General features: G+C 41.1%; 1 long non-coding RNA gene across 1 annotated transcript in view; it reads right to left on the reverse strand.

Annotated features, from left to right (window-relative positions):
• Nucleotides 1-27,663, reverse strand: part of LOC125162417 (uncharacterized) — a 73,792-nt gene that overhangs the window by 37,119 nt on the left and 9,010 nt on the right. The window contains exon 2 of the long non-coding RNA XR_007151035.1: nucleotides 4,069-4,133. This is a non-coding gene — a long non-coding RNA (uncharacterized LOC125162417). The remainder of the gene's footprint in view (nucleotides 1-4,068; nucleotides 4,134-27,663) is intronic.

Raw genomic sequence — 27,663 nt, forward strand, 5'->3', positions numbered from 1 at the left:
ATAGAATATTTCCCCACTTATTTAGCTCTTCTTTGATTTCTTTCATCACAGTTTCATGGGTTTCCTCATATAGATCTTATACATATTTTGTTAGATAAATACCTAAGCAATTCATTTTGAGAGATGCTAATGGAAATGGTATTGTGGTTTTAATCTCAAATTCCACTATTTCACTTCTGGTATATACAAAAGTGACTTGTAAACTAATTTTGTATCCTAAAAGTTTGCTATAATCACTTATTAGTTCCAGGATTGTTTTTATTGATTCCTTCAGATTTTCTACATAGACATTTTCTACATAGACAATCATGTCATCTGTAAACAAAGACAGTTTTATTTCTTCAATATATATATATGTATATGTATATGTATATATATATACATATATATACACACATACATATTTTTCCTTTTCTTCTCTTGTCTTAGTGCATTAGCTAGAATTTCCAGTATGATGTTGAAAAGTAGTGGGAGAGGGTGAGAGAGGACAACGTTGCTCCTTGTTCCTGATACTAGTGGTAAAGCTTTGGGCTTCTCACGATTAAGTATGATGTTAGCTATAGATTTGTCGTGGCTATTCTTTATCAAGTTGAAGAAGTTTCCCTCTATTTCTAATTTACTGAAAGTTTTTATCATGAATGTGATTTTGTCAAATGCTTTATCTGCATCTGTTGATATGATCATGTGATGTATTCTTCTTGAACCTACCGATACGATTTATTACATTCATTGATTTTTGAATGTTTAACCAGCTTCACATACCTGATACAAATCCCATTTAATTGCCGAATGTCTTTCTTTTTTACATTGTTGGATTTGACTTGCTGATATTTGGTTGAGGATTTTTGCATTTACATTCATGAGAGATATTAGTCTAACAGATACTGTGTCTAACAGAAATGAATACAAAATGTTCACCAAAAGATATAAGGTACTCAGAGTAATCAAAATCATAGAGACAGAAAATAGAATGGTGGCTATCAGAAGTTGGAGGGAGGAGGAAATAGAGTTAGTGTTTAATGGGTATAGAGTTTCAGTTTTATAAGATGAAAAGAGTTCTGGAGATGTTTTTTGGTGATAGTTGCACAAAATTATGAATGTATTTAATACCACCGAACTGCATGCTTAAAAATTGGTAAGGTGGTAAATTTCATGTTAACCACGATTTTAAAAATTGAAAAAAAAAAGAGAAAGAGATACTAGAATGTTCAGAGAAGCACTATTTATGATAGTCCCCCAACAAGCAATTACCCAAATATCCATCAGCTATAGAGTGGATAAATTGTTGTATATTCACAGTGAAGTACTATACAGCAAGTATAAAGAACAAACCATTGGGTGCCTGGGTGGCTCAGCTGGTTAAGCATCTGACTCTTGACCTTGGCTCAGGTCAAGATCTCATGGTTTGTGAGTCTGAGCCCCACGTCAGGCTGTATGCTGACAGCACAGCCCACTTGTCTCTCCTCTTCTCTCTCTCCCCTCGCCTGCTTATGTTCCCCACCGCCACTTCCAAAAATAAAAAACAAACTATTGCTACCTGTAAAAACAAGATGTTTAGTGAAAGAAACCAGAAATGAAGGAGTACATATTGTATGATTCCACTTATATTAAATATAAAAATAGCAAACACGAATTTGTATTCTTACAAGTCAGGCTAGTATGTACCTTGGTGGGAGGGAGGGGGGAAGGTTAGTGACTGGAAGAGGGGGTAATGGGCTCTGGGATACTGGCAGTGTTCTGTTTTTAGTCTGGGTGTTGGGATGGTTAGCCTGAAAATTCAATGGGCTATACACTGATGATATGTGCACTTTGTAGTATGTAAATTACACCTCAAGAAAAAAAAATCAAAACAACAAAACTAAACACAAAAAAGTTGTTTCTATATAACTTTGCTTTATTTTACAGATGTGGAAATTGAGGCTCAGAAAGGTTAAATGATATATGTATTGTCACATGATTGTCAAGAAACAGAACTGAAAATGTCCAAGGTGTGGGGGCTGCAAGTTCTGTGCACTTTCGCCTACACATCAGAGTAACTGTTGGTTATTTCCCTAGGAGATTTAGAGGTTTTCAGTTTGTTTGTGTTGTTTTTCAGGGGGGCAAAGTGAGAGTGAGTAGTGGGAACCAGTGCAGAGGAAGTGGACCCATGAGCAATATATGTAAAGCACCTTGGTCAGAGCTCAGCACATAGTAGAGCCTTAAAAAACACTACTTTTCACTCACACACATCCCCCTTTCGAGGGAAATGACATGGAGAGAATGTTGAGTGCTGCTGGCTTTGGGGTGGACACTGCTCACTCCAGGGCAGTGACTAGCCTAGAGTCTTAGGCTTCTGTGCTGAAGCCTCTTGTCTCCACCGCCAGGGCAAACTCTCCTGGGGGTGAGCAAGTGAAGCGAAGGCTTCTAGTTTAGGCTAGTATTCCTTGTTGCCTTCTGGGCAAGCAAGGAGCTGATCTGTGGGGTAGAGACCCAGTGTGGGAAGGAAGGGGGGTGGTCCTGATACCTCGATGTCCAAAAAGTGTGTGTGTGTGTATGTGTGTGTGTGCGCACGCGTGTGTAAGGAGGCGGGCTCCTTTATGCGTCCTGCACTGACATTCTTGCTTGTCACTTCTTTTGTGGTGTCTGAGTCAATCTGGGCAGGGTAGAGGGTACACACTGATTTCTGCTTAGACAAAAGACAACCGTGTGCTCTAAGCTGCTCAGCACCCTTAGAAACCTGTGTTTTCAGGTCTGGAAGCTAGCGTTGGTCCCTTTACCCAGATGGGCAGCAAAGGTTTTCCCAGGAAGCATCCCTGCCAGCCATGGATTTCACATCATGACAGCGACACCTTGTGGTCTAGCGTGAAAGTCCAGCCCGCCCCCTTCTGTATTGGCTCTGAGACCGAGGGGAGGAGTTTAGGGAGGTTCCAGACCCTGCTCTTTACACACAGCTTCCAGGAGTCCTTAATCCCTACGCTGCCAGTTCCGCACAACTCAGCCCTTAATCACATCCTGTCCTGGGTTGCCCTCTGTTTCATGTGTAATCATTTAAAATCATTTTGTCCACCAAATTAGACTAAGGTTTTGGGGCTGGAATTATTGGAATCACAGAGCTTTTAGAGTTGGATGGGAATTTAGGGTCTTCTAATCCGACTCGTGGGTTTTTCAGATGGGAAACAAAGATGCTGGGGGCGGGGGGGGGGGGTGGTAAGGGGAATTGCCCAGCTACTTAAAAGGGAGGTTTGGACCCGGTCCCCAATCTCCTGAACACTTCCAGTCCAGTGCTTTCCATGGCATCGTGCTATTTGTTTGTGTCACCCAGAGTGCTTGCACATAGTAGGGACCTGGTGTACAGTGAGTACTCCATAGATACCACCTGACTGACAGATCTTTGCCCTCTCCACCCTACTTGCCTCCAAAGTGAGTTTTCAATTGTCATCTGGACCATCTTCCACTTCTGGGCCTCTTGAGAGTTCTGATCGATTAAAGTAGCCACTTTTGCCATAGTAGGCCATTGTCATCTCCATTTATAAAGCACACAGTGTGGATTCAGGAAAAAGGAAATGAAAAAGAGATACACAATTTGAAGTAAAAGTCCCAATGCCAGCCATCCAATCAGATCAGCAGCTACAGTAGACTCCATAGGCTCTAGCTCAGTCCTTCTCAAACTTAGATGTGCATCTAAATTCCTGGGAATCTTGTCATATGTTATGATTCAGTAGGCCTGGGGTGGGACCTGAGCTTTTGCATTTCTAACAAGCTCCTAGATGTTGCTGATTCTGTCTTCCGAGGAACAGGGATGTAGGTAACTACCCTACCCTGACCCAGGGCTTCTCAGAGAGTCACTAGCCCAAACTGAACCTCTCCTTCCACCTCAGCCCCGCTGACTGTGGCTTCAGGAAAAAGGGAAAGGAGCTAAAGCAATGGTGAACATCGTAGTCCCTCAGTGAGTCATTCCAAGTCCCTTTCCTCACCCTACTCCCCCTCTTCTCCCCAAGATTCTGCTGTCAGACAGTCTGGAAAGAGGCAAGGTTGAACCTGACCAAAACACTGCACGGAAAAGGGAAGATAGACTTGCTGTTGACATACCTTACAGTTTTCCTGAGGAATAGCCTTGCTTGGTTGCCATGTTGTATCTAGGTGCTGTGACACCCCTATAAGGCAAAGAGTTCTTTTTTTAATCATAAAATATATTTCAATTTATATTTCAATTTAGTTTAATTATAAGATATATTTCTCGATTATGCATATTTTCAATTTTACTATTCTCTTCCCACCACTAAACACACCAAAAAAAAAAAATCATTAATGCTAAATCAAAGAAAGGAAGGAAATGGGAATTTACTAAATCACTACTTATTACCAAAATTATGATGAATATTTTTATGCATAACTCACTTAATCCTCACAATGGCCTCACAAGATCGTGTTATTACCCTATGCTATAGATGAGGACAGTAAAGCTCTGGGAGGTTGCATAAATTACCTAGGATCACCCAGCAGTGTTAGGAGCACAGATAAGTTTGGCTGAAAAGTTTCTTTCCACTATAATGATAATAGAAACTAATATTTGTGCGTACCATGGACCAGACACTGTTCTAAGCATATACATTAATTTGCATAATCTTCACATCAACCTTAGGAGGCAGATACTATAATCACTCCTGTTTTACAGATGAAGAAACCAAGGCATAGAAAAGGCCAAATTACTGGCTGAAGTTCACACAGCTAATAAATGATGGAGCTGGTATTTCAATCCAGACAGCCTGGCTCCAGAAAACTACTCTCAAACACCATTCTATATTGTCTAACAATTCCCAACCAATTTTTTAAATCTCACGATTGAGTGGAAATTGCCTCCCCCATTGTTATGTCAACCTTTCTTTCTCAGTGTATCCTGCTCCCCCCAGAAAAATCCCATTTACCACACTAGTAAACGCCTATATATTTGTTTTTCAACTGGGATTGCCTAGGGCTTTGGACTCTCTTTGTATCTGGCAAAGGCTGGAATCTCCTTGAAGAACCTTCCTCCCCACTGGCTGGAAGGTGGAGTCGGAAAGAGTTTGGAGAGTCATGTGCTTCTCCATTGACTAATCATTCTATCCCACCTTGTCCAGCTGGCCTAAGAGGGAAAGCAAAAAGATGAGGTTGGCTGGCAAACTGAACTCCTACAATCTGGCCCTATAGGAGTCCACTCTATAGACACAGTAAATGGTGGGTATGTACACAGGACTCTTTCCCTACTGACTGGGAATGTTTTGTCACTCTATTATTTTTTAATTTATTTCCTATATACCTATCACACTCCTGCGTCTTGTTTTCCTGCCTGAAGGACTCCCGTGAGTGTAAGTAATTCCATATTTCTGTGTGTACAGAAGATGCAGCCTTGTATACCCATCCTGGCTCTTCCCTAGCTGTGGGACTATGGGCAGGTTATCTGAGCTTTTTCGAACTTTAGTTTTCTTACCTGTAAAACGGTGATAATGAAAATCTACTTCAAAGGATTGCTGCAGAGGATTAATAATTTATCATAGGTCTACTAACTGTAGCTATTTATTAATACAATTTATAAATACATTCCTTCTGAGAAAATGAACCCCTTGAATGAATATAAAGAAAGGTTGAGAAGGCCGACCTGATAGACCCCAAACTAACAAATAACTCCCTTAACTTCTTTAAAAGATGCACATCTAGATATTTATTATTTTGGGTAAGAACTGGGTAAAAAGAGAACATTAAAGGTTATGGGAAGGCTCCCAGGACAAGCTTCCTCAACATTGTATCTTTGCGGGGGGGGCTAGGCTAACTCAGCAACTGATGGTAGAACAAGTCTCTCAAACTCTCCTTCGCCTCAACCATGACACAGCTCTGAATTCAAGCCTAAAGCTTTCCATTGGAAACTTCTAGAATGACAGGATCTCTCTCTCTCTCTCTCTCTCTCTCTTTGAGGGGGTGGGAGGAAGAAGAGGAGCACTTTCTATGAGCAGAGCAAGGTAATTTATTTTGTTGTTGCTTTTGGAGAGAAAGCTGTTATTGAAGGAACTTAAGGTACTGTGGTAATATGAGTGTGGCTACTGATAAGACTGAAATCTTTGGAAAGAAGAAACAAAATCTGAAAGTAGAAAATAGTTTTTCTTGTCTCTGAAAGGATAATAGACACTAAAATAAGATGATTGGTTTTTATTGGTCTTTTTTATGCTTGTTGTGTCTAATGAATGGGGTATTTGTCTTGAAAACCAATTTATTCTCCAAATCAAGATACATCTGGTTTATTGATTGCAACATCCCTGCTTTTTTTTTAATGGGTTGTGTTTGACTTATAAAAATAAAATAAAATACAATTAACATCATCCATATGCTCAATGCAATGAACACATAACTTGGAAGTTTTAAACTCCTGGGACTGGGTTTCTAATGTGATTACAATGGGTCATAAAAGTGGGTGAGAGAACTAGTTTCCCAAGTTAGGGTGTCTATTTACCATCTACTGGCATCTATGACACTTTGGAGTAAGACAATAATCATCTGGGAAGAAATGACTACTGTTGACTCATCAATCCATCAACTTTGCACTAATTACAGTGCCTCAGTTTCCCTATTTTATAAAGTGAAGACTGCCTCTCTGGAGTGTTTGGAAAGCTGGCGGAGATAATAGTCTTTGAGTGCTTTGAAAATACAGAATATATTATAAATGCTAAATAATAATAATAACAACAATAATAATAGGGAGTCTTTAATAACAGGGGTCCTTTAATAATACTCATCAAGTATAATAACATTACAAACCAGTGGGAACAAGACAGTGTGCGTCTCTGTCTTCTTAATCATTAGTTTGTATCATGGGAAATTGGTGGGGGATTGGCCCCTCGTTCTAGTTGCTCATGGTGCCTCAGGAGGCAGAACCCTTCAGTAAGGCATCTGCTCTCTCCTGGAGTCTCCAGTAACGCTTGGTTGCCGTTAGGAAGACACATGCACACGCAATTGGAAGGTGGAGAGGACACAGGCATTACCACTTCAACTCCTATGCCCTGAGAACATGATTTTTAAATGTCCATTGCTAACTGGTTGGGGAAAGAAGGAAAGGTACTTGGAGACCCAAGAAAGTCGTAGGCAGGGTGGTCTGGCCTATGCACCAGTGTGGCCACCCAATCCTGCCACGAGATGGCGACAATCCAGCTGGAAACGCATGCCCGGGGATGGCCCTGTCGGTTTCCAAGCGAGAAAGGGCTTCTCTCTCAGACACAAAGGGATCTTTCGAGCCTGAAAAAGGCATCTGGGGGGACTACGAGCGGGACTGAGTGCCTTTGCTGCAACTAAGTCTTCCCGGAGAAAAAGGCAGCTTCCTTTTCGTCCCCCCGTGGGTTTCTACGTCATGGGACTGAAACGCTTGGGGGGATATTGTGAAAAAGCGCCCAAGAAAATTCCAGGTTTGACCTCTCCCTCTGCCCAGAGGCCGTCCAGCTGCTTTCCGGACCGGCGACATTCCCGGGATTCCGGCAGGGGGAGCGGGTGCTTCCCGGGGCGGGGCGCAGGCAGCTCTGCTGTGCTCCCGCCTTCCCCGGCCCTGGAGCCGACTGGGCACTCGGTTGGGACCTGCGCTGGGCAGGGCGAACCCCACTGCTGCGGCCCCGGTGCCTTGGAGGCTCAGGACCCCGAACCGGAGCACCAAGAGGCTGTATTCCTAAGCTCTGGAGCCGGGCAGCAGCCGCAAAGGAACCCGCTCCTCTCCCACTGCACTTTTGCCTGGGAAAAGTCCGCAGGCCTTCCTGGGTTGGGGGCGGGGGTTCTCTTTGTTTTCTTTTCTTTTGTTTCGTTTTGAATGTAAGGAACCGCCACACCCGCGTTTGTCTCGGGCTAGAGTAAACTTGCTTTGAAACGTGGAACTATTGGGAAACACAGATTCGGATCTCCAGGTTCCAGAGAATGAGGTGCCAAGCGAGGTGTTTGGAACCCTGCTGGGCTGCAGAGCCCTGGGCCTGGCCAATCTGGCCTCCATCTTCCAACCCTAGGCTTGACTGTGTCAGCCGTGGTCAGACCCCCTACTCCTCCAGCCCAGGTCTTGGCCAGCTCTGACGAGCCCGGGTGGGAAGCCGAGAACAACAGGCTCGCTAGTCCCTGACTGGCCTCAGCCTACCACTTACCTGCTCACCCTTCTGGGGTTGGGGTGGGGGTGATGGTAACAGTGAGCACTGATTGAGCAGGTGCCACGCACAATTACCTCATTTAAAGCTCGCACATCATTACCATCTCCATTATACAGATGAGAAAACCAAGGCTTAGGGATGCTGAGTAATCTGCCCAAAGCTACACAACTCTTGACTAGTGAAATTGGGATTTGAATCCAGATCTACATTTCTCCAAAGCACCAGGCAGTAGTACCTCCTTAGTTAGTTCCTACAGCCAAACTGGGAGAGAGTGGCTCAAGTATAGACATACTTGGTGCTATGATTGTGCTTACACAGTGGGGCAGACAACCAGGGATATTTTGGACTCTTTGCTTTTAAATGTGTGCTGTAGAATTGGACTAGTCTAGCTTGCCGTCTTTCCTTCCTCACCCAAATGTTTACTGAGTGTATATTATATACTAGGCACTTTTCTAGGCACCGAGACATTGCAGTGAGCAAGACAGACCACACTTACTATGTAACCTTAGGCAAATTGCTTAATGTGCGAGTAATTGATTCGCATCCCAACCCACCCTCTGTATGTGACTTTGGATTGTTGTATTTTCATTTTCGTTTGTTTCCATATATTTTTTAATTTCTTCTCTAATTGCCTGGTTGACCCACTCATTCGCTAGTAGGGTGTTCTTTAACCTCCATGCTTTTGGAGGTTTTCCAGACTTTTTCCTGTGGTTGATTTCAAGCTTCATGGCATTGTGGTCTGAAAGTAAGCATGGTATAATTTCAATTCTTGTAAACTTATGAAGGGCTGTTTTGTGACCCAGTATATGATCTATCTTGGAGAATGTTCCATGTGCACTCGAGAAGAAAGTATATTCTGTTGCTTTGGGATGCAGAGTTCTAAATATATCTGTCAAGTCCATCTCATCCAATGTCATCATCAAGACAGCATGGTATTGGCACCAAAACAGACACATAGACCAATGGAATAGAATAGAAACCCCAGAACTAGACCCACAAACGTATGGCCAACTCATCTTTGACAAAGCAGGAAAGAACATCCAATGGAAAAAAGACAGCCTCTTTAACAAATGGTGCTGGGAGAACTGGACAGCAACATGCAGAAGGTTGAAACTAGACCACTTTCTCACACCATTCACAAAAATAAACTCAAAATGGATAAAGGACCTAAATGTGAGACAGGAAACCATCAAAACCTTAGAGGAGAAAGCAGGAAAAGACCTCTCTGACCTCAGCCGTAGCAATCTCTTACTCGACACATCCCCAAAGGCAAGGGAATTAAAAGCAAAAGTGAATTACTGGGACCTTATGAAGATAAAAAGCTTCTGCACAGCAAAGGAAACAACCAACAAAACTAAAAGGCAACCAACGGAATGGGAAAAGATATTTGCAAATGACATATCGGACAAAGGGCTAGTATCCAAAATCTATAAAGAGCTCACCAAACTCCACACCCGAAAAACAAATAACCCAGTGAAGAAATGGGCAGAAAACATGAATAGACACTTCTCTAAAGAAGACATCCGGATGGCCAACAGACACATGAAAAGATGTTCAGCGTCGCTCCTTATCAGGGAAATACAAATCAAAACCACACTCAGGTATCACCTCACGCCAGTCAGAGTGGCCAAAATGAACAAATCAGGAGACTATAGATGCTGGAGAGGATGTGGAGAAACGGGAACCCTCTTGCACTGTTGGTGGGAATGCAAATTGGTGCAGCCGCTCTGGAAAGCAGTGTGGAGGTTCCTCAGAAAATTAAAAATAGACCTACCCTATGACCCAGCAATAGCACTGCTAGGAATTTATCCAAGGGATACAGGAGCACTGATGCATAGGGCCACTTGTACCCCAATGTTCATAGCAGCACTCTCAACAATAGCCAAATTATGGAAAGAGCCTAAATGTCCATCAACTGATGAATGGATAAAGAAATTGTGGTTTATATACACAATGGAATATTACATGGCAATGAGAAAAAATGAAATATGGCCTTTTGTAGCAACGTGGATGGAACTGGAGAGTGTGATGCTAAGTGAAATAAGCCATACAGAGAAAGACAGATACCATATGGTCTCACTCTTATGTGGATCCTGAGAAACTTAACAGGAACCCATGGGGGAGGGGAAGGAAAAAAAAAAAAAAGAGGTTAGAAAGGGAGAGAGCCAAAGCATAAGAGACTGTTAAAAACTGAGAACAAACTGAGGGTTGTTGGGGGGTGGGAGGGAGGAGAGGGTGGGTGATGGGTATTGAGGAGGGCACCTTTTGGGATGAGCACTGGGTGTTGTATGGAAACCAATTTGTCAATAAATTTCAGAAAAAAAAAAAAAAAAAAAAAAAAAAAAAAAAAAAAAAAATGAAATGCTGCAGCTGGAACTCTGCAAACATTTCTCTTTTGTTGCTGCTCCTGTTAAGTTTTGCCGATAGGGGCGCTAGAGGGGGCTTAAGGTAGGAGGAGGAAGGACACACTCGTTGGTTGGCTCGCTATTCCTGTCAACCTCCCCCAAAGCGTTGGTGGTAGGTTCTGGCCTCCGGTTGCTTTCAGCACCCCCATGCAGCATCATTGCGTCCCCTCAAGAAGGTGACTACCCGCCCCCCCCCCCCCCCCCCCCCGCCCCCTCCCGCCATAGTCTGAGCCCAGGCTCTGAGCCCCTCCTCTGAGCTCCTAGATTTTCATAAGCCTACCTCTTTCCTTTGTTTCCCAGTCCTGGGGTGGTAGCCGCTTTCTCCATTCACTATTTCTGCGTTACTTTAATGTTCCCTTCCCCCCTTTTTAAGTTCATTTATTTATTTTGAGAGAGAGAGAGAGAAAGAGAGGGAGAGCAAGTTGTGCACACATGAGAGGAGGAGGGGCAGACAGAGGTAGAGACAGAATCCAAAGCAGGCTCTGTGCTGCCAGGGCAGAGCCTGATGAGGAGCAATGTTCCCTCCCCCCACTCCCCACCCCAGTCCTCCAATCCTATAACCAGTGGTGTGATGGTGAATATTTAATAACCAGCTCTCCAGAAAAACAAAAACAAAAAGAACCCTGATTTGTAATTTTCATGATTGCTGATTTTCATAAATAAATAATTTACTGTGGATAATTTTCAACTACCAACATGACATCACTGGAGTTAAGCTGGTACTGATGAGGGATAGAAGCAGAAAAACATTTACCTTTAGCCCAGAAGTCTGACTTGTAGTTGCGATAATGATCAAATAGTTGCTGGCTTCTACATTCTTAAAGGGTCACATGACTGCCTGTACATCTCACCCATAGTTAACATTCAGCTGAATGATAAGCAGTGGAGAAATCTTGCAAAAGTAGTTTTAAGAGTAGAAATTCGCAGAAGACATTTATGATCTAATACTCATTGCACGTCCCCTCCCCCTTGAGCAGTAAGCATATAACCACCAGGTTCATACAGCAAAAGTGCAACTCTTTCTGCCCACTGGTCCTATCCCTGTGCCATAATGAAAACACCTTTTTGCACCAAAAATGTCTCAAGAATCCTTTCTTGACCATTCCCTCCCGACCCCACATCAGTATGAGCAGTTCCAGTATACAAATGCCTGCAGCCAATTCCCTATAATAAATTCTCTCTGTTGAAGGACCTAGTTTGCTTTCTGTTTTTATGACTGGGCCCCAACTTAAGCTTCTGAGCTTAGTCTTTTTGTTTTTGTTCGTTTGTTTTTAATTGTAAAATAGAACTACTACCATTTCTTCCATCTAACTCACAGAGTTGTTGGCATTATATGAGACAATACAAATAAAACACTCTGAAAACTACTTCTAAGAATTTGGTAGTATAACACAATTCCTGGACGTTTCTGCTAGAAGGATATAAAGCTGGGATGAAGAAAGTCAGCAAAATATTTTAGTGACAGCTCACAGAAGTGTTCCAGGTGATTTTAGAACCTAGGGTGACCTCAGACCAGGTGTGGAGCCTGGTGACTCAAAATCAGCAGTGGTCATGGTAGTAACTGGGTTACAATATTACAACGTGTGTGTGTGTGTGTGTGTGTGTGTGTGTACTTTGTTTTCCAATGATCCTCGGACTGAATATTGTGCAAATCAAGAAAGTACACAAAGCCAAGGGGAAAACAATTGAAGTCATCAAACTACCACCACATGTGCAGGGCAGCATATATACATTGTACCACTCAATTGTATAAAGGAAAGAAAACTTCTTATTTTCCCTTAGCTGATCTAATTTTCCCATCAAGCTCCCTACCCAGGAATAGTAAGAGGAAGAAACAATCTTTAAACTTGCAAATCACCAGTATCTCTATTTGTGCCATCTAAATAATCTCTTTTGAATGACCCCAAGTTTACATAAATGCTTAGTTCTCCCACTTCCTCTCCCACCCCTTTTCAAGATGATGTTTCAGGTTATGTGGAAGCTTATATGACTTCATGGCACCAGAAGAGAAGACTCAGATCCACTGAGTGACCTCTGCTTCCTAGCCTGGCCCCTAGACTGGCCTCATCTAGTCTTTTGTCTCTCACTGGCACCCATACCTAGAGTCTGATTTTTTAAAAGCACTACCTACTGAGCCATCTTCATCCTGACTTGAGACTGGTTATTCCATCAGGCCTTTGCCCCTTTGTGTTGCCTTGCTAAGGTGCTTGGGAACTGCTAGATTCTCCGTATGCCACACACAGGCTGTAGGGAGCCAATTATGCTTCTCTGCTCGCCTGTCCTCTCTGAGATCACACCATCATGCCCCCTCCCTGTTGGATGTAGAGAAGATAAAGACTGGGCTCCTAGAAGCCTAGGGTTATACCATGCCTGAAGAATGGAGTAATTGAATCCTAGTGATTTGAGCACCTCAGCACCTAACCAGTTGTCTCTACAGTCTCCTCATCTTGAGGCTCAGCTGGGAAGGAGAGTTTAGATCCCTGGCATTGGCTTCTGACCATCTCTATCTCCCTTTGGATCTTATGTCTCTCCTTTCACACACTTCTACCTCTTAAGAATGAACAATCCTTATCATAGTCTCCTATCCTAGCTATTAGCCATAGCTAATAATAAAGTGCCCTCGGGGACACCATGCTTCATGGCTAAATGGCTGAAGGAGTATCTGTCTTCTCTACACTATGGAAGAAACTCTGGTTAATATGGGAGCCTCAATAAAACTAGGAACTATGGGTTATAAAGGGTGAAAATATTCCAAAATATTGTTCACATTATACATACATATTTCAATACAATAATCAACAAAAATAGAGCACAGTAACATTCTCACCAATGTTCTACCAAGAATAAAGTGTATTTTTATAGTTAAAAAATCCTGGGTCCCTCTGCTTACTAAAGTCATGCATTCTTATTGTAAAACAAATAAACAAAACAACCCAAAAATATATTTGTAAATGTTCAGTGAAGGGAGGAAAGTTCCTCAGTTCTGGGTTGGCCAAGGGCCAATGTTCGTAGAACAGCACAACCTACAATGAGATTCTTCCCTTAGAAAGTGCCAGCATCTGTTCAGGGGCTAACCAAGTATTATTCCTTTTAAGTCACTGGGACTCTTCTAATCTTCCTTTTGAGAATCACGGTCCAGCAAGGATATTTTCCCTTGAGTTGGGGAATTATGAGCTAAAGAAAAAGAATGTGGCCTGGGGGCCAGGCTGAAAGGTGGGATGAGGCATAGGGGAATCACAGATGCAAAGTGCATACAAAATGTGTGTTTCTGGCTGTTTCCTTCCTTCCTTCCTTCCTTCCTTTTTACACAAATAGTGAACATTTATTTTTTGCCAGACCCTATATTTCTTCCTATACCAAGATGAGAAGCAGTCCTTGTCCTCAAGAAAGACATCAAAACATATATTTCAGTACAGCAGTAGGAGCCCCAAAGCATGGCTTGGGGGAAATGGTGGGCCTAATATCATCTATTCCAACTTCTACTCTTTGACAACACCAAATGCTGACAGGATTGTGGAGCCACAGTAACTCTCCTTCATTGCTGGTGGGAATAAAAAATGGTACTGCCACTTTGGAAGACAATTTGGCAGTTTTGGTTTCTTTGTTTTGTTTTGTTTTTTACAAAACTAAATGTACTCTACCATTTGATCCAAGTAGTCATGCTCCTTGATATTTATCCAAATGAGTTAAAAAATTATGTTTATGCAAAAACCTGGACACAATTGTTACAGAAGCATTCTTAGAAGCAATCAAGATGTCCTTCTGTATGTGAATGGATAAATAAACTGTGGCACATTAATACAATGGGATATTATTGAGCAATAAAATGAAATGAGTTACTGACATTTCTACCAGGAAGATGTACAAATGGATAGTAAGTACATGAAAAGATGCTCAACATTGCTAATTATTAAGGAAACGCAAATCAGGGGTGCCTGGGTGGCTCAGTCGGTTGAGCCTCTGACTTTAGCTCAGGTCAAGATCTAGCAGTTCATGAGTTCAAGCCCCATGTCAGGCTCTGTGCTGACAGCTCAGAGCCTGGAGCCTGCTTCAGATTCTGTGTCTCCCTCTCTCTCTGCCCCTTCCCTATTCACATTCTGTCTCTGTCTCAAAAATAATAAAAACATTAAAAAAAAAGGAAATGCAAATCAAAACTGCTAGAAGATATCACCTCACACCCATTAGGATGTTCACTATTAAACGAAAAACTTAGGCGTGCCTGGGTGGCTCAGTCGGTTGAGCGTCCAACTTTGGTTCAGGTCATAATCTCACGGTTCACGGGTTTGAGCCCTGTGTCGGGCTCTGTGCTGACACTCAGAGCCTGGAGCCTGCTTCAGATTCTGTGTCTCCCTCTCTGTTCCTCCCCTGCTCTGACTCTGTGTGTCTCTCTCTCTCAAAAAATAAAGATAAAAAAATTAAAAAGAAAAATTTACAGAAAATAACAAGTGTTGGTGAGGATGTGGGGAAATTGAAACACTTGTGCACTTTTGGTGGGAATGTAAAATAGTGCTATGGAAAGCAGTATGGGAGTTCCTCAAGAAATTAAAAATAGAATTAACATATGATCCAACAATTACACTTCTGGGTGTATACCCCAAACAACTGAAAGCAGGGTCACAAAGAGATATTCTATACTCATGTTCATTGCAGCATTATTCACAAGATCAAAAAGGTGGAAGCAGCCCATGTGTCTAATGATGGACGGATGGGTAAACAAAATAAATGGAATAGTGTTGAGCCTTAAAAATGAAGAAAATTCTCTCATCAGTTACAACATGGATGAACTCTGAGGACATTATATTAAGTGAAATAAGTCAGTCACAAAAAGACAAATCCTATAGGGTTCCACTTACATGAGGTACCTAGGGTGGCCAGATTCATAGAGACAGAAAGTAAAAGGGTGGTATCCAGGAGCTGGGGGGGAGGGGAGAATGAGGAGTTATTTAATGGGTACAGAGTTTCAGTTTTGCAGGATGAAAAGAGCTCTGGAGATTGGTTGCACAGCATTGTGCATGTACTTACCACTACTGAACCATACGCCCAAAAATGGTTAGAATAGTACATTTGTATTAAAATAGTACATGTATTTTAATACAATTTTTAAAAATTCAGCAGCAGTGGTCCAGGTGATAGATGCATTAGTAATCATATTAGGTATCAAAAGCCTCTGGGTTTTGTTCAAGAAATGAAAAAAAGAAACTGGGATCAGGCTGACTGAAGTGTGATGCATCAACCATGTCATCTGTTATTTAGGGTTTTTTTACACACACAGACAGTTTTTGCTGACCTCTGGATTTGCCTAGGGTGACCAGAATAAGATCATCTGTATTAAAATTATCAACGCAAAAGAAGAAAGACTTTAGAAAGAGCTAAAATAAGGAAGCTGACATATGCCATATAACAACTTGCACACAAGTGGTGAAAGGCCAGAGGGCCACAAGTCCCATAAGAAGAGAAAGTAGCAAGAATATCCTGGGTAGGAGGAAGGAATTAGCCAGCTCTAGGATACTTTCCCAGGACCTACTCATTCCTCTGCATTATTTTTGAACTTATGAATGAGCCACAATACTCATTTGAGCTAAAATATAACCACCACCACCACTACCACCACCACCACCACCAAAAAAGATTTGTATACTTGAGAACCAAAGGGGAAAATAATGAAAATAGAAGGAATGACTATAAAATACTATGACTCACCCCCCCCCCCCATAAAGAAATAGAACGTTATATATCCAAATGAACATTGTCCTTTTTGAAAGAAATCAATCTGAACTTCTTGGATGCATTTGCTACTCATTCCACAAATTCTACCCTTGCTTGTGTCCGGCTTCTTCAGGAACTCTTATACTGGCATTTGCTTTCAGTGGTGGCAAACTGTCTCTTGGAGGTCAGCTTGAGTTTTATAACTGCGCCGTTTATGTTCTCCATCAACTTAGTAAGCTGAACTACATTTCCCAGAATGGCCTTCTGGGTACTGCTGGTTCAGGGTTGGTCATGAGAAAATTTGCAGGTTAGCATAGGGTATCAAGTGTCACTGCAGCTTGCACACATTGTTGTTGGTCCATGGGGCTCCCCTTGTGGACCTGGTGCAGCAGCAGGGTTCAGAGGAGCTGCCAAGGCACTGCTGCCCCAGGTCTCTGACTCTAGGGTCAGACACCAGACACAGGTACAGCTCTGGGGCAAAGCTCCTTCTGCAGGTGGCAGTAGAGAGAGACCCACATGGGGTTCAGTTTGTCCTCATTCTCTCACACCTCATGTCAGATTTCCTTCCGGACTGCTGGCCCTGCTGGTCTAAAGAAACTCAGGCCCACCCCAGATGCAGAGGCAACAGGAACAGGCATCTTCACCTCTCGTAACTGTGTAAAGTCTAAGTCCCTCAATCTATATCACTCATAGTGGTTCTGCTTTTCTGATCGAACATGCTATTACAATTACATATAAAAGTCATTCAGAGGCAGAGTCTGAAAAAGAACATGGGTGAGCAAGTTGAATAAATTTGTTTGGGCCCAAACAAATTTGTTTGGGTTATAATGAACAAATCTATTTCTTATACAGTTCATAAGATAGATCTAAAGCCCTTTCCAGAGAAGAGTTCTATGATTATTTTGAATAAAGACAATTTGGAAGGATAATGTTCATTTGTATGTTCTTTGCAATGTTTGTGTACACCATCTCCTTTTTATTTTTTATTTTTATTTTATTTTTTTATTAAAAAATTTTTAAATTATTTTTATATTTTATTTATTTTTGTATTTTCTTATTTACTTTATTTTATTTTTTTAACATCATCTCCTTTTTTATTTGTTTGTAGCCACTCTTCCTTATATTTGGGTTTACAGAAGGATAAGGTAACCCATAGTAGATAACAGCACACAGTGAAACAGAGAATGCGATCAAGTAACAGACTATGTAGTACCTGCTTAGGATGTTGTGGAATCTTAAGGAAATGGGAGGGTCTGGATGAGCCAGGGAAAGCTTCAGAGAGCAGGTGAGATGTGATTGAAACAGGAGTGGAAATTTAGGCAGGGAATGAGCATAAGCTGAAGTTCAGAGGTGATGTGGTATAGGGAGATAAACCAACTGATCATCTCGAGTGAATGTGAATTTGGGGAGTAAGATTTATCCATCTCCCTCTTACTGACAGAATCAAAATCAAACTTCTGCCTGAGACGTGATCTCCTCTATATCTGGGCCTTGCTTATTCTTTAATCTCATTTCACCTTTCTCATCCTTAAACCTGCCTTCCATTTATGTTAAAGAACTTGAATTGCTTTAACATTCACTTGTTCAGTCAACAGATTTGAATCCCTACCATGTGCCAGGCACTGGCTAGAAGGTGAGGGTATGGGCCCTGCCTTCATAAAACTCATGATCTAATGAGGGGCAGATACATAAACAGGCAATTATAATGGAGCATGAGAGTGTGATGAGGGCAGTTATGGGGTGAGGGTCAAGAAAGACTACCACAGAAGAGACTTTAAAGCTGAGACCTGAATGATGAGTAAGTCAGCTAAGTTGAGAAGGGGGCAGAGAGGCCAGAAGAGTTGGGGAAGGGATAGCAGCCTGTGCAAGGGCATGAGGATTCAGAGAGCATGTGAATCTTCACTGAGACAGCATGTGGGATCACTGAGTAATCTCCTATGGTTAGAGGCTGAAGTCTGAGAGCAAGCAGGGGGCAGATCATGCAGGGCCTTGTGAACTATATTAAAAAGTCTAGCCTTTAGCTGCAGGAAAGTGGTGATGAGGAGCATGTGCATTTGACTTTTGTTTTAGGGAGATCATTCTGGCTATAAAGTAGAAAGAGGGTTGGGTTGGTGGGGAGGAGGGCAATATTAGAAGATGACCAATTAGCAGGTTAGCTGGGAAGAAAGGATGTGTAAACCAGCCTAGAGGCAGGGAAAATGGAGGAAAGCAAATGATTTCAAGAGATATTTAGGAAATTGAATGAACAGGACTAGGGGCTTTGCTGACTGGGTGATAGTGGATGTAAGGGAGCAAAAGGGAGGAATTAGGGACATGTCCAGGAGGGGGCTTGGGAGGAGTGGATGATAAGGACCCTGGTTCTGGACTTGTGAATCTAAGGCACTCGTGGGCCACGTCAGCAGCAATCAAGCAGGATATAGAACTCAGGGGACAGGTGAAGCCTGGAACCTCCATACAGAGATGACACATAGAATGACTGAGACAGGGGGTTATGAAATGAAAACAAGGAAGGCACAGAGACAAACCCGAGGAACAGCATATTTAGGACAGAAGCAGGAAAGGATCCAGCATGGAAGAATAAGAAGATAGGACTGAAACTGTAGGAAGCCCAGTAGGGTGGAGTCATCCACATATAAAGAAGAAAGTAGTCAAGAAGAGTCTTCTCTTCCAAGAAGCTGAAAAGAACAAGGGTGGTATTAATTAGGATTCTTTGGCTACAGATAACAGAGATCAACTTAAGTTAGCTCAGAAAAAGGAGAGGATAGATTATAAGAGAACAGGAGTGTCACATAGACTCAAGAGCAGGAAGGTCTGCAGGTAAGAACTTAAAGCTTTTACCATCCTTGCAGCTTTTCTCAGCATATCTGATGTCCTCTCTTTTTGCAGATATCTTTCTTTCCTTGGCTCATGAGGCTACATAGGAACTGGAAGATGGTCACCATATGGTTTTGAGGGTACAGATTGTCTAGTTAAAGACTTGCCCAGACTAAACTAGAATCTCAGTTCTTGAGACAGGGTAGGGAAGAGAGGGGACAGAAAGAGGGAAGGAAGGAGAGAGGAAGGGAAGAGAAGAAAGTAGGATATGAGGAAGGGGGTAGAGAGAAGGAGAGGAAGGGAAAAGCAGAGAAAGAAAGAAGGAAAGAATCTGATTTTCCTAGAACAGGTTCAGGTTTAGTTATCTGTGGCCAGAGGGAAGGATCTCAAAATATAAACTAGGCTCCTAGGGGTCTGTCCTGATTGGGAAAAAGGGTGGTTAAAAGAGATATTGTAAGATAGGCAAATAATCTAAATTAAGGTTTCTATTACAAGAACTAAAAAATATCTTGGGATTTTGAAGCTAAAATGTACTTGTTGACCTTGGCAAGAGCAGTTTCTATGGAATGACTTTAAATCTGCAGTGGGCTGAGAGATGGTTGAAATAAAAGTTAAGTCAATGCATAGAGAGGACTCTTTCAAGGCCACAGTGAAGAGCCTTACAGAGAGCGGGTGTTGAGGGTTTGTTTGTTTCTTTCTTCACTTGTTTGTCTAGTCCTGCAAGAACTGAACATATTTATGTGATGATTGAAAAATGTCTACAGAACATGGCCACCATGTTGGCATCTTAATGAACATGCAGGACCCCAGACCCTACCTGAATATTTGAATTCAGTAGACTGAAGATGGAGCCCAAACACATAATTTGTGGGGCCCCTTGTTTAAAAAGCAGGAAAAGTGCTTTATCCTTTCTTATGTGTTCTCTTTCTCCATCTGTCATGGTGTTCTTTAGTTGTTCTTTAAGGTTTCACTCCCTCAGGCACAGGGATGTGGTGAGCAAATGCAGGCCTCAGAGTGCTCCACTTGCCCTGGGCCCAGCACTTGAAAAAGTGCTCAATGTCACTAGTCACCAGGAAAATTCACATTAAAGCCACAGTGAGGTACTACTCACTAGAATGGCTTAAGTTTAAAAGACTAACCATACTACATGCTACCAAGGATGTGTTGGGAGTGTAAATTGGTTCAACAACTTTGGAAAATTTGATAGTAACTACCAAGCCTAAACCTACCTGTGATTCACCAATTCAATTCTGTATAATTGCAATGCCCATCAAAAGAGATATATAAGAATATCCATAAAGTCCCAAATTACTCACAATAGCCTGAAACAGGAAACCCTCAAATGTTCATCGGTAAGAGAATGGACAAATATAATGTGGGATATTCATAGAGTAGGGTACTATGCAGCTAAAAATAAATGAATGACTCATATAATATCATTCACAGATGACATTATGCTGAGTAAAAGAAGCCAGATACAAAAAAGTTTATATGACTTCATTTATATAATTTCAAGAATAAGAAAAACTAAGTGTTGATGATAGAAATCAGAATAGCATATACCTTTGGAGGGGCTGAGACTGGAAGGGATCATAGGGAAGCTTTTGAAGTGTTGGAAATGTTCTGTATATTGGCCTGGTGGGTGGTTATGCGTATACACATAAGTAAAATTCTTCAAACTTAGGATTTTTGCACTTTACTGTATGTAAATTATACCTAAAAAATAAATAAGATACTCCACTGCTCAATATAGCCAAAAGTGCTTCAAACCTTGAAGGAAAATGACTCAAAGGAAGATTCTAGTATGGTATGAATTAGATGCTCTCTTAGTGGTAAATCACAGTGGGTTACCAATGACGAGGGTGTCATATGGTGATATCCAGGACCTATGGACTAATGAGCCTGGCTAACATAGAACTGCTTGAATTCACTTGAATGACATCCTAAATCCAGCAGAAGATGGGGTGGGGAGAAGGGTCTTTCCCAGACACCGAAGTGGTTATAATATTCTCCCACCATTTCCCTTCTTCCCAGACCTAAGCAGTAGAGGAGTATCTGAGGAGCAGTAGGATTTGGAAATCCTGAAGGTGAGCATGTTAGAATCTGAGATCTGGGAGGCATCTACATGAAAGGTGAGTGCTACTGGTCATTTCTGGGCTTCTTCAGCAGAACCCCCAGCCAAGCATAGAAGCCTGGTGGCAGCCACGAGGATCTGATTGGGAAGATTTGCTAAACTTATGAAGTGACAGAAAGATTCAAATAAAATAGCCAAATAAACATCAATTCATGTTTAATGTTGAGTGAAGATACTGAGAGTTAAATTTCTCCTGTGTTTTAGGCCTCCTTCTGTCTCTACAGAGCATGGGGGCAATTGTGATAGGAACCAGGAGTTAGGGTGAGGAAAAAGGGCAATGAAAGGACTTCATTCCTGTTTCCCTTTCTGCTCAGCTGCAACCCTGACTTCTTCCATGGCCTGGAGATAACCAACTCCATCTAAAATCTGAATCTATGGGGCACCTGGGTGGTTCAGTGGTTAAGTGTCTGACTTTGGCTCAGGTCATGATCTCACAGCTCATGAGTTTGAGCCCCACGGCTCAGGTCATGATCTCGTGGCTCATGAATTTGAGGCCCACATCGGGCTCTGTGTTGACAGCTCAGAGCCTAGAGCTTGCTTTGGATTCTGTGTGTGTGTCTCTCTCCCTCTGCCCCTCCTCCGCACATGCTGTTTCTCTCTTTCTTTCTCAAAAATAAATAAACATTAAAAAAATTAAAAACTGAATCTATATCCTCAAGGGAAAGTGGAAAGCACGGGAAATGAAAGGGATCCTTCATGAACTGTGCTTGTTCCTTGCAAGGTATTTCAGGCAAGGTTGGGGCTGTTTACTGGCTGGTAAGATTCCTTCCTAAAGGATCCGTGGTGCCCTCTGGAAGTAGACTGACTCACTAACTCAAGCCTTGCTTCCTCCCTGGATTGGACTTTTCTATTGAATTTTTGAGATCAAGTGAAATAAAAACTTGTCACTAGGCTTAGTCTGCTCACTCTTAGTGTGCTCTTTTAGGAGTGGGGAGTTGGTTCCAGCCAGTCCTGAGGTCTGGGTAGAAAATATGAATGTTTCCTTTGAGAAACAATATTAGCTTTGGGTTTGCTTCTAGCATGTGTTTTGGGTTTTTTCCCAGAGGTTTCAGTGAGGAATAGTGTGTCTCAGAGGTGAAAATTAAAAAAAAGCATTTGGGTTCTGTAAAATCACAGTGAATTGGAAACTATGTAGTTAGTTTTTTGCTATAAACATAATTTTTTTTTTAATTTTGTGTTTTTGTTTTTTTTCTCTCATGGAAAAAAATGTGGTTTTATATACACATACACTCTAAGGGGTGGGGGACGGTGTTCAGAACAAGATGTTTCTCATTCCATTTGTTTCAAGCAATAACTCAGAGGCTCTGGAGAAAATAAACCATACATAAATAGTAGAAAACAGACTGCATCTTGTTGCTATGGCAACGCCCTACTTATATCACATTAAGCTGATTCATGTCTTTTCTCACCTCACTGTTAATAAATTATAGTGGCTGATGAGAATTAAGTTGGTTCCAAGAGTTGGCATGGACAAGTTTCACAGTAATATGTCATTCAATCCTGGATATCCCAGAATCTTTCTTGGGGTAGGGTGGAGGAGGAGAAAGCTAGTTTTTATCTCATAATGTATTTTTGTAGATTATTTTATTGCCTTTTTTTTTTTTTTTTTTTTTACTGAACACTATGTAAACAGGAGTCTTAAGTTTAGATAATGGTTGCTTCCTAGCTGCTCTGTAAGGCAGATTCTCGTAAAATGAGCAAATGCACATGAGCAATAGAGCTTGGAAAGTTCTCTGCCCCCTCATCCTCTTTACTCCTATGAGCTTGGGGAGTTTCAACAAGCCTCTATTCTTTTCAGTTGCCTTAGTTCATATACATCCCCATGTCCATACATGCATAAGAAGTAACAAAGTGAAAAAACAGGGTTAAACCATAGACAATAAACTAGGGAAAATACTGGCAATACACATAACAGGTAATGGACTAATTTCATGAATACAACACCACCAACAAAAAAAGCCACAAGACAATGAACAAACTTCTTGTAAAACCAACAAACCAATGGATAGCCCACTAGAAAATGGCCAGAGAACATGAAAATCAGCCCAGTGCAAAAAAGTGAGACCAGTAGCCAACAAATATCCAAAAATATGCTCAATTTCAATCATTATTAGAGAAATTGAAATGACGAAGAGATGCAAATTTCTCTCCAAAGTAGATAAAGGAACATTAAAAAGCTATGTGATCTGGAATTGGATATGATGGAAGGAAAGAAGCCCTCTTAGACACAGTAAGAGCAGATTTGGAATAGCTTTCATGGAAATAAGTGTGGCTGTACTTATCACAGTTTCAAGTGCATATACCTTTTGACCCAGAAGTTCCACTTCAATGAATTCATTTATAAATATGCTTGCATTAGTGATTACAGATGTTTTTACAAGGAAGCTCATTGCAAGATTGATTGTAATAGCAAAGCAAACAACAACAACAAAAAACCCCAACCTAGATGGGACTTAAATGCCCATCAATAGATGACTGATTTTAAAAAATTGATTCATTCATACTACACAGCTGTTTGAAAGGGGAAGAATTTGCAGCTACAGAAAGATGTTAATAATACAACAAATGAAACTGCCAAGTTTCAGAACTGTATGCATCACATGATCCCATTTATGTTAAAAGATATAATACATATATATGCTATTATATACATAGAAAATTTCTGGATGGAGCTGTTTCTGTGGAGTGGAAATAGGCAGTGAGATGGCAGGAGATACAAGCAGGAGTTTGGGAGACTCAAAAGAATTGAGAAAATGTAACTTTTATTTTCTACCCTTCTTTACTGTTTTAATTTTTTTAGCATGAAGATATGTTAGTTCTATGATAAAAGGCCTTTAAAAGGCAAGTGCACACACATATGCATGTATGTGTATATATATGTTGTCTCTTTGTCGCTACAACGACTTAGAAGATGTATAAGATAGTTCTGTCCACAGTCTAGGTAGGAAGATGCAAATGTGGGAAAAGTTAACAAAAAAATACAAAGAATATCACACACAGATCAACCATGTGCCAATGATGGACACCTACAGTGGTATTCTAAAAGATAAGAAGAGGAAAATCACTAGGACTACAGTAGGTACAGAAGATAAGGCATGAACAACTAGCAGCATCTGGGTGCAAGACACCTCAGGACGTCACAAAGGGGAGTGCTTGCTATTGTCAAGACTGGTGCTGCATCAGCCTTACAAGTAGTGATTCACCCTCTGCAAGGCTCCTCATTGGCTGTAAGTAGTAAAAGACCGTGCTGAAAATGATACCTGCTCTGTCTTTGGAGGCTCCCTGCCTGCTGGCTGTAAAAAGTGCTACTGGCTGGTTCCTGTTAGGAAACGTCCAAGGCAGGCTAATACAGAGAAACCGCTTCCTAGTTAGTTGACCTTGTGCATAGATCAAGGGGCCAAACTGCAGGTGGTGTTAATCCTTACTACTTGGACCTAGTGCCTGAAACTTTGCATTCGTAGGAAGCTAAGAATAGTGGTTAAGAGTATGTAGAGTTGGGCTGGATATAAACCCTAGGAGGAAAATAACCTCATCTATCTGTGTCATGTTTTCCACTTCTGTAAAATGAGAATAATTATAGTAGCAACAACCTCATAGGGTTGTTGGAGGATCACATGGCTGAATAACATCAGAGTGGAAGAGTAGTCTCTGGACACACAGAAGTTTTTCACAATATTACTTATTCTTACTGGAGACAAGAACATCCTAAAAGTTTTCAGAGAGAAAAAACAATCACATATGGTGCATTGGGAATAAGTAGATTATCATGGTGACCTATCAGTAGTAATGTTAGAAGCCAGAAGGAAAAGGAATAATGCCCACAAAATTAATTTCCACTTAGAATGCTATGGCCTGGAAAATTGAGCATGATGACATAATAAAGATATTGCCAGTCATGCAAAGTCTCAAAACTTTTCAGCAGAGTTTCAGGTACTAGGTCCAAGTGGAAAGGATTAAAACTACCAGGGCCTTTCACAGGAAGCTACTGGAATATGTGTTTCATCAAAAGGAGGGACTAAATCAAGAAAGAAGACAGGAAAACACAAAGCAGAGCACCCAGTGCAGGAAAGGAGTAAAGGGACTCACAGGCTGAGTGTTGTGCCTTGGCCAGGGGAGCATCACAGCAGATTGGCAGGAGGCATATGGAAAGGGAGGTTATCCAATAGATTTGACGGCGTGGGAAATTGTACTGAGAGGCACTCTACAGAGCTATTGGGGAATATTAGAAGACTTAGCAATAGGTTCAGGGAAAAGTAAGCAAATGAAAAGATGAGGCAAAGAATAACAACAAAAAAATCAAAGCAACTTGCAGGAAAGGAAATGTAATAAAAGCATTACCAAACTAAAAGGCAACCAAACAGAATGGGAGAAGATATTTGCAAATGACATATCAGATAAAGGGTTAGGATCCAAAATCTATAAAGAACTCATCAAACTCAACACCCAAAAACCAAATAATCCAGTGAAGAAATGGGCAAAAGACATGAATAGACACTTCTCCAAAGAAGACATCCAGATGGCCAACCAATACATGAAAAAGTGCTCAACATCATTCATCATCAGGGAAATACAAATCAAAACCACAATGAGATACCACCTCACACCTGTCAGTATGGCTAACATTAACAACTCAGGCAACAACGGATGTTGGCAAGGATGTGGAGAAAGAGCATCTCTTTTGCCCTGCTGGTGGGAATGCAAGCTAGTGCAGCCACTCTGGAAAACATTAAGGAGGTTCCTCAAAAAATTAAAAATAGAACTACCCTATGACCCAGCAATTTCACTACTAGGTATTTATCCAAAGGATACAGGTATGCTGTTTCGAAGGGGCACATGCACCCTAATGTTTATAGCAGCACTATCAACAATAGCCAAAGTATGGAAAGAGCCCAAATGATGTCCATCAATGGATGAATGGATAAAGAAGATGTGGTATGTAACACACACACACACACACACACACACACACACACACACACACACAATGGAGTATTACTCGGCAATCAAAAAGAATGAAATCTTGCCATTTGCAACTACGTGGATGGAACTAGAAGGTGTTATGCTAAGAGAAATTAGTCAGAGAAAGACAAATATCATATGACTTCACTCATATGAGGACTTTAAGACACAGAACAGATGAACATAAGGGAAGGGAAACAAAAATAATATAAAACAAGGGAGGGGGACAAAACATAAGAGACTCTTAAATATGGAGAACAGAGGGTTGCTGGAGGGGTTATGGGAGGGGGCATGGGCTAAATGGGTAAGAGGCATTAAGGAATCTACTCCTGAAATCATTGTTGCACTATATGCTAACTAATTTGCATGTAAATTTAAAAAATAAAATTAATTAAAAAAAAAGAGCATTACCATTCAGCTCAGCAGTGTGTAAGATTTACTTAACATAAAGATGACTATGGATTTTTCTTTTAAAAAAAAGATACAGCTATTTTCAAAGAATGGGGAAAAGAGTAGAAAGTTTTTGAAAGTTAAGATCTTCAGCTACCATAATAGGGAAGCAATAGATTATATACAAGAACCAAAAGAAGCAGCATTCAATTTTTGACTTGGAAATATGGTGACAACAGAAGAAACATCAAAGGATGCCTTTGGGGCTGAGGAGGCAGAGGAAGGAAGGACAGTGATTGTTTTTTGTTTTTGCTTCTATCACTTTTAGTACTATTAGACTTTATAAGCTACATACATTTTTTAGTACTTGGCCAATCTAAGTTTCTGACACTTCTGAAATGACAATGCTTTTTCCTTGGTTTGGTGTCCATGAGGCCCTGACCAGTGGATGTCTGAAAATCAGCTGATATGTTTAAAGATTTTGTTCTCAAAAAGTAAGAAGAGTAAAGGACATTTTTATTGTCATTACTTTTCACTTTAACTTTCTAGATTTGGCCTTCAAGAGATTTATTAACTCCTCAAACTTTTATCACCTTATATTCTTAGTTGATTTTAAATGTTTTTAAGGGCATAGGAAAAGATGGGAAGCTTATGTGACTATGACAGTAAAACCAGGACAGTCAGGGGAAAGGAAGGCCATAGCTCAATGTCACAAGGATGAATATGCTTTGAGCAATGAGCAGTATGCCCTGGATGTAAAGATGGTTAAACATTGGGAAATTTATTAATGTGATTCACTATATTAATAGATTGCATAAGAAAAATTATGTGCTCATTATAGTAAGTACAGAAGAGAGATCTGATGAAATTTAACATCAATTATTAATCAAAACTCTTAAACTAAAAATACATGGGACTTCTTTAACTTGAGAAGGGACATTTTTCAAAAACTAATAGCAAATATCACTCTTTATGTGTGTGAATGCCAGGGGACATTCCTCAATTTCTTGGGAAAGCCCATTAAGATCAGGAATAAGACCAGGAGGATCAGGGTGTTTGTTATTCAACATTATTCTGAAGACCCTTGTCAAAATAATAACATAAGGAAGTAGGAAGACATTCAATTATAGGA

Source organism: Prionailurus viverrinus, chromosome A3 (genome assembly GCF_022837055.1).
Source record: "Prionailurus viverrinus isolate Anna chromosome A3, UM_Priviv_1.0, whole genome shotgun sequence".
Taxonomy (NCBI): domain Eukaryota; kingdom Metazoa; phylum Chordata; class Mammalia; order Carnivora; family Felidae; genus Prionailurus; species Prionailurus viverrinus.